The sequence below is a fragment of the Saimiri boliviensis genome, chromosome 10, assembly GCF_048565385.1.
Source record: "Saimiri boliviensis isolate mSaiBol1 chromosome 10, mSaiBol1.pri, whole genome shotgun sequence".
Lineage (NCBI taxonomy): Eukaryota > Metazoa > Chordata > Mammalia > Primates > Cebidae > Saimiri > Saimiri boliviensis.
The window spans coordinates 14,378,998-14,388,032 of record NC_133458.1 but is presented as its reverse complement, the minus strand read 5'-3'; positions in this window follow the sequence as shown (position 1 = coordinate 14,388,032).

Sequence of the window (9,035 nt, the reverse complement as noted above, 5' to 3'; positions counted from 1 at the left end):
AGTGCTGGGATTACAGGCTTAAGCCACCGCGCCCGGCCGTCCATAGTCTTTTAAAAGTTTTATTGAGATATAACTTATGTAGAATGCAATGTATCAATAAGCATTTCATTGCTTTCTATTGTCAAATAATATTCTATCACATGAATGTGCCACCTTTTGCTTGTCCATTTATCAGTTGATAGACAGGTGCATTGTTTCCACTTTGGGAATATTGTGATGCTCACAGAACATCAATGTACAAGTTTCTATGTGGACATACGCTTTCATTTTTCTTGGTTGTATACCTACAAATGGAATTTTTGAATCATGTGGTAACTCTAACATTTGAAGGAGCTGTACCCAAACAGTTTTCCAGAGCAGCAGCACTGTTCTATAATCCCACCAACAGTCTCTTAGGGATCTGATTTCTCTCATCCTTGACAACTCTTGTAATTGTCTTTTCGGTTTTAACTACAATAGTGGGTGTGAAATGGTATCTTGTGATTTTGATTTGCATTTCCCTGATGACAAATAATCTGGAACATTTTTCAGGTGCTTATTGGCTATTTTCCATAGGATCTTTGGAGAAATGTCTATCCAAATCCTTTGCCTATTTCTTAATTAGGTTACTTTCCTTTTTGTTTTGAATTTTAAGTGTTCTTTATATTTTTGGATTCAAATTCCTTATCAGATACATAATTCGTAAGTACTTTCTTCCATTATGTGGTTGTTTGTCACTTTATTACTGGTGTCCTTTGATACATATTTTTAATTTTTATGATGTCAAAATTGTCTATTTTTTCCTTTAGTAATTTGTACGTTTAATGTCATATCTAAGAAGACTTTGTCTAGCCCAAGATCATGAAGATTTACTATTATAATTTCTTCTAAGAGTTTTAGAATTTTACCTCTTACATTTAGATTTATGATCCACTTTAAGCTAATTTTTATGTATGTTATAAAGAAACAACTTCATTATTTTGTATGTGGATATCTAATTGTCCCAGAATCACCTTTGAGACTCATTTTGTTTTTGCGAGAATAAAAATATTAACATATTTAAAGCACTTAGAATAGCACATGCGGATGCTAACATTGAGTATATGTTAGTTATTTTATTATTCATTACACTAAGTTGTTGTATGTCTACTGTCTTTCTTCCTCAAAAGACTATTTTAATCTTTGTACCTTTGTGCCTGGTCTAATGTCTGACAGATAGTATTATATGTGCTGAGTAGGTTTTGCTGAATGAATGGGTGATCAATAGGACTTCTTTGCTGAAGCAAGCAGTGGTAAGCACAGGACAGATGCCAGTCTCAATGTTCATGCGCTACTGTGCTAAATTTGGGTTGCAACCCAAGGATCTCTCAAACATTAGAACATTAATAGTGTCTAATTTCCCCAGTGAGCATAGAACACAACTCCTGAGTGCAGTTCATCCTGGAGATCTAGAATCTTTTCAATATACTTTTCATTCCAGTGTTGCTATGCTTACCTTTTTATTTCTTCTTCCCCTTGTCCCTGAGCATAAGCTCAGGGAATGGAATTCCTCTCTAATATCAGTCTCAGCCAAATCTCCTTTGCAGGGAGATTTGGCTTTCAACCCTCCAAAAGTTGAAGGTGCAAGGCTTGTTCTCAGCCTTTTTGCAGTCTCCATCTATATTCTTTCCCTAGGTGATCTCACCTAGTTTAATGGCTTTAAATACCATGTAAGTGTAGATGACTCCCAAACCTGTTCCTCCAGCTTTAACTCTTCACTGGGATCCAGCTTTACATTTCAGTTGTCTACTTTATGTCTCAACTTAGCAATATGATAAGCATCTTAGACTTACTATGACCAAAACAAATTTCCCCCTATGAATGTATTCTTCTCTCAGTCCTCCTCATCTCAGTAAATGGCTCCATAACATTCTCCAGCCTTCTGAAATTAAAAATGCAGAATGTGTCCTTGATTCCTCCTTCTCTCACCTCTCTTTATCAGGCAAATTCTTTTGAATTTGCCTTCAAAATATATAAGCATCTTAGCACTTTTCATGACTTCTAGTGCTTTCACCTGAGGACATGCTACCATCTACTTATACATGATCTAATGCAGTAGGTCCTACTGTTCTCTTTCACCTTTATCTCTCCCCAGTTCTGTTTTCTATGTAGACAATAGAAGATCTGTTTAAAACCATAAATTAGATCATGTTACTCCCTTGCAGTGGCTCTCACCTGTAATCCCAGCACTTTGAGAGGCTGAAGCGGGCAAATCACGAGGTCAGGAGTTTGAGACCAGTCTGGCCAACATAGTAAAACCCTGCCTCTACTAAAAATACAAAAACAAACACACACACACACAAAACTAGCTGGTGTCTTGGTGTGTGCCTGTAATTCCAGCTACTCAGGACGCTGAGGCAGGAGAATCACATGAACCCAAAAGGAGGAGGTTGCAGTGAGCCAAGATTGTGCCATTGCACTCCAGCTTAGGTGACAGTGCAAGACTCTTGTCTCAAAAGAAAAAAAAAAAAAAGAAAAGAAAAACCTCCAATACTTCCCATTACACAAGAATAATATCCAAATTTCTTACCATGACCAGTAAGACACTGTTGATCTTTCCCTTTAAGTAACATATGGTAAAAGTTGAGATTTTTTTCAAACTAGGTACAGCTATTTAATGATATGAGATTTTAAAGTGAGCTGCCAGTTCACTACATTCAGATTTTCAAAGGAAATTTACATAAACCTGTTTCATAACTTTTGAAGGTCTTTGATAAAATGAAAAGGTTTAGACAGTTGAGGAAAGATAATTTTATGACAGTAAATATTTAGAAAAATTTATGCTGAGTCCCTTCTGATACTGCATTGAGAAGGATGAGAAATTTCTTTCCCTTCACCTCAGAAGCATCCATGATGCTACTCACAAAGCTTATCATGCTATTTACTTAGTTGGGAGGCATAATAACTGGTCTTGCTTCTTCCTGGCAGATGTAGAGGATGAAAGGCAGACTCACTAGCTAACTTTTGGGAAGAGTCAAAAGAATGTGGTTACTTTAGGACTGTTGGAGCAAGGTTAGGAGACCAGCTGTGGGCCATCACGGGGTGCTATGGTCTGAACATCCCCTCAAATTTATGTACTGAAACTTAATCATCAATGTGATTGGAGTACTAAGAGATGGAGTATTTAGGAGTGATTAGGCCACAAGAGCTCCACCCTGTTAGGTGACATTAATCATGTGTAAAAGGGCTGGAGAAAACTAGATATAACCCTTTTGTCCTTCTGCCTTCTGCAACGTAAGACTGCAGCAAAGAGCATCATCTTTGAAGCAGAGAGCAGCCCTCACCAGAGCCAAATCTCTTGGCACCATGATCTTGGACTCCCGAGCCTCAAGAACTGTGAGAAAAATACGTTTATGCTCCTTATAAATTACTCGGTCTCTGATATTTTGCTTGGCACCATGATCTTGGACTCCCGAGCCTCAAGAACTGTGAGAAAAATACGTTTATGCTCCTTATAAATTACCCGGTCTCTGATATTTTGTCATAGAAGCACAAATAGACTAAGGCAGGGAGAGAGTATGTGTGTGAGGCTGTCTTGAGACTTGACTGATAGAAATGCCCAGTGGTGTGTGAAGGCTCCAGCAGCGAAATTTGATGGCATATGCCTAGGGGCTGAGAAAGGAGTCACAAAGGATCACCCCAAATAGATATGCTTTCTCTCAAATGAATAGAACTGCAGGAGAAAGGGCCCAGTAGGAAATATTCAGAGCTCTGAAAATTTTACATGAGGGAGAAAGTCAGTACTAAATAATTACCAGGGCCAGAAAGCACAAAAGCAGATTCTTTTTGTACTTGTCCAAGTAAGACCTTTCCTGCCCCTTTTCCATTTTCCTTATGCATTAGCCAATCTCAGAGCAGTTGAAGCTGCTGATATCTCATTATTTAATATTCGTAAACTGGACTGAAATCTCTAATTTCTGATTTGAGGCTATTTTGCTACTTGAAGTGATCTTGTGGCTTGGAGTAATCTTGTAACAATCTATTTGATAAGAGTGAAAAAGAGTCATGTATCCTGCTGGAATTCTTATTCTTTAGCCTGAACAATTTCCTCTATGAATAAAGTTTGAAGGAATGGTAGAAGAATGAATAAAATTATTGATAATGTTATCAGGGAAATACATACAAGACAAGGGCTCTAATTGCTTGGGTCCCTCAACCCACATGTCACCTCCTGAGAAAGCTGCTTTCAGCCCTCATGGGTATGGGGGTAACATTTTCCTCTTCAGCCAGTCTTCAGAAATCTAACCCTTCTATTATATTCATAGAATTGATTATTATTGGAAAGTATCTTGCTAATTTTGTCGCCTATTGTCACTTACGTTCTATTGGACTGCAAGTTCCATAAAAGCTGGGATCCCGTCTGCTTAGTGACTAGAATAGTGCCCAGCAAATATAAGTGCTCAATAAATATTTGATGAGTGAATGAAAACAGTAAAAGAAACATAGAGCTCGAGTGAGAAAAATGCATATTCACTCAATGTCAGTAAGATATCTGTTTTTTACTAAGTATTATTCATTTTAATACAACTATACATTTCTGCTGTGGTAGTAACAATTTTCACATTATTTGTATGACAAATTTTCTCAGCTGACTCTTTCATAACAAAGACACAATTCAAAAGGATACACTAACCTTGAAAACAATTTTAAGCAAATGTGGAGAAAAAACATATTTGAAGTATTAAATAGAAAACATTTAAATGTGGATCAACTTGAATATATTTTCATTCAAGAAAAATTTTTAGAGCAAAATGGTCAGACAGGAGTCTCAACTTATGTTTCCCCACAAAACAAAAATTTAACAACTATTTACTGATGAAAATAGGAGAGCTCTGAAATATTATGGAGAAGATGCAGCAACCCAATAGAGCATAAATGACTAGGATAGCTATATAGAAAAGCATAGGAAGCATTTTACTTTGCCAGTCCTTCCCTCTGCTTGGCACAGCTCAGTGCCAAAAGAGATACCTTAAATGCAATATTTCCCTACTGGGGTAAAGGAGAGCAGGAGGGCCTCAGCAACCTTCAACACTGAGGACTCCAGCAGTTTTTCTTGTCACCACAGACACCTGAAGCTTTTTCCACCAAGGACGCTTACAGTTTTTGCTAATAATGATTCCAGCTGGTGGAGCTACCCAGAGTCCACACCACGTGATACTCCTCTCTCATGCTGGGCCCAAATTAACCATACTACCTTGAAACTGGAGTTATTATTTCTTCCACCCCAATGTGGGAGCCACTGCATCCCACCCTTCCAGCACCTTCAAACCCACCCATATGTAAAATTCTTTCCCCACAAAGCTAGCTTTTAGTGTTTAGAAAAGGTTAGTGCTCCTTCAAGTGTACAGTCATCAACATGAGACTCAAGGAACATTAAAAAAAAAAAAAAAACAAAAAAAAAAAACAAAAAAAAACAAGGAAACATGACATCACCAAAGAAACACAGTAACTATCCAGGAACCAACCCCAAATAATTGGATGTATGCAATCTACCTGACAAAGAATTGAAAATAATTACTTGAGAAAAGCTTAGTGAGCCACAGAAACCAACACAGAGGGTCACTGAAAATGAATAAACAAGGAAATATATTCCAAATAAAAGAACAAAATAAATCTCCAGAAACTGACAATCAGTGAAGGAAAATATGTGATTTACTAAACAGGAAGTTCAAAATAATGGTCACAAAAAATACTCACCAAGATCAAGAGAGCAATATAAGAACAAACCAAGAATTTTAGCAAAGAGATAAAATTTATTTTAAAAATATAAAACAGAAATCATAGAGCTGAAGAATAGTGTAACTGAACTGAAAATTTCAGTAGAGGAGTTCAACAGCAGAGTAGTGCAAATGGAATACAGGATCAGTGAACTTAAAGACAGATCAACAGAAATCATACAATCTGAGGCGGAAAAAGATAAAAAGAGTAAAAAAGGATGAAAGTAGTTTGAGAAACTTATGGGGCACCACCAAGTGTAACAACTTTGCATTATTGGTGCTTCAGAAAGAGAAGAGAGAGACAAAGAGATAGACAACATATTAAAAAAATAATGGCAGAAAACTTTCCAAGCCTTAGGAAGAAAACAGAAATCCAGATTGTGGAAATCCAAAGTATACCAAATAAGATGAATCTAAATAATAGACCAGTGTGGAGACATATCATAATAAAATTGTTGAATCAAAGACAAAGTGAGTTTTGAAGCTGCAAGGAAAAAGCAAGTTTTTATGTACAAGGAAATCCCCATATGATTATCAGTAGATTTTTCTTTATAGATTTTTTTTTTATATCTCAAAGAACTAAAAAAAGAATAACAAACAAAGCCTGAAATTAGCAGAATGGAGGAAAGAAAGTAACAAAGATCTTTGCAGAAATAAATAAATAGAGAATAGAAAAAGATCAATGGAACTAAGATTTTTTTTTTTTTTTTTTTTTTTGAGACAGAGTCTCGCTCCGTTGCCAAGTACCAGGCTGGAGTGCAGTGGTGCAATTTCAGCTCACTGCAACCTCTGCTTCCTGAGTTCAAGCAATTCTCCTGCCTCAGCCTCCCGAGTACCTGGGACTACCAACACATGCCACCACACCCAGCTAATTTTTGTATTTTTGGTAGAGATGGGGTTTCACTATGTTGGCCAGAATGTGAGAACTGTTTTTTTAAAAAAGGTAAACAGCCGGGCACAGTGGCTCATGTCTGTTATCCCAGCACTTTGTGAGGCTGAAGTGGGTGGATTACCTGAGGTCAGGAGTTCAAGATCAGCCTGGCCAACATGGTGAAACCCTATCTCTACCAAAAATACAAAAATTAGCTGGGCATGGCAACATGTGGCTGAGGTGGGAGAGTCACTTGAACCCAGGAGACAGAGGTTGCAGCGAACTGAGATTGTGCCATGGCACTCCAGCCTGAGTGACAGAGTGAGACTCCATCTCAAAAAAAAAAAAGTAAAACAAATTTACAAACTCTTATCTGGACTAAGTAAAATAGAGGAAAGTGTCAAATAAAACCAGGAATAAGAGTCATCACTATTAATAATATAGAAATACAACGGATCATAAAAGACTACTAAAAGCAGTGTATGTCAATGCATTGAACAAGCTTGAAGAAATGGAGTCTTGACATGCCAAGACTGAATCATGAATAAATTGGAAAAATAAAGAATAAGAAGATTGAGTCATTATTAAAAGTGTCTTGTCAAAGAAAAGCCCAGGACCATGTGGCTTTGCGGATGAATTCTACCAAACATTTAAGAAGAGTTAATACCAATCCTTCTCAAGCTTATTCAAAAAATTCAAGAGGAGAAAATACTTCCAAATTCCCTTTGCAAGGCTAGCATTACCCTAGTACCAAAACTAGACAAAGATAATACAAAAAAAAAAAAAAAAAACCAAAAAACAAAAAACTACAGGCCAATATCACTAATGAACATAGATGCAAAAATTCTCAAAAAATACCAGCAAACCATACTCAACAGCAAATTCCAAGGATTATTCACCATGATCAAGTGGGATTTATCCTTGGGATGTGTGGTTGGTTCAACATACACAAATCAATACATGTAATTTACCATATTAATACAATGAAGGTTAAAAACCATATGATAATTTCAATAGTAAGTCAGACAAAACATTTGACAAAATTTAACATCCTTTCATGATAAAAACTGTCAACAAATTAGGTTTAGAAGGAATGCTCCTCAACACATATAAGGTCATATATGATCAGCCCACTACTAACATCATATTCAACTGTGAAAAGTTGAAGGCTTTTCTTCTCATAACAGGAACAAGACAAGAATGTCTACTCCTATCGTTTTTGTTCCACATGATACTACTGGACACCCTAACCAGATCAATTAGACTAGAGGAAAATAAAAGGCATTGAAATAGGAATGGATGAAGTGAAATTTTGTTTGCTGATGATACAATCTTATATATATAAAATCCTGCATACACCACCAAAAACTATAAAATGGAATGAATTTAGTAAAGTTGCAGGATATAAAATTCGTTTACAAAAATCAGAAGCATTTCTATGCACTAGCAACGAACTGTTTGGAAAAGAAATTTTTAAAAATCCTATTTATAATGGCATAAAAATAAAATACTTAGGAGTAAAGTTAACCACGAAAGTGAAAGATCCGTATACTGGAAACGTAAAACACTGATGAAAGAAATTGAAGAGGACACAAGTAAATGGAAAGATATCTCATGTTCATGGATTGAAAAAGAAATATCATCAAAATGTCCATGCTACCTAATCTACCGATTTAATGTAACTCCTACAAAAATTCCAATGTCACTCTTCACAGAAATAGAAAGAAAATCCTAAAATTCCTGTGGAATCACAAAGGACCCTGAGTAACTACAGCCGTCTTGACTAAAAAGAACACAGCTGTATGTATCACACCACTGGATTTTAAAATATACTGCAAAATGATAGCAATCAAAACAGCATGGATCTGGCAAAAAGCAGACACGTTGACCAATGGAGTTGGTCGAAAGCCTGTAAATAAAACTACACATCTGTGGTCAATTGATTTTTGACTAAGTGCCAAGAACACACAATGGGGAAAAGATAGTCTCCTCAATAAATGAGGTTGGGAAAACTGGGTATACAAATGCAGAAGAATGAAATTTGATTCTCTTTTTATACCATATGTGAAAGTTAAATCAAAATAGATTAAAGATTTAAAGGCAACACCTGAAATCATAAAACTCTTAGGTCACATAGGAAAAGAGCTTCTTGACACTGGTTTGGGTAATGACATATAGAAAATTACACCAAAAACACAGGCAAGCAGCTGAATAAAAATAGGCAAATGGGATTGCATAAAAATAAAAAGCTACAGAGCAAAGCAAACAACCAGCAGAATGGAAACTGGGAGAAAATGTTTGTAAACCACATATCTAATAAGGGTTAATTTCTAAAATATATAAGGAACTTTGGCCAGGTGACCTGGCTCATGCATTTTGGGAGGCCAAGGCAGAAAGATTGCATGAGCCCTGTAGTTTGAGACTAGCCT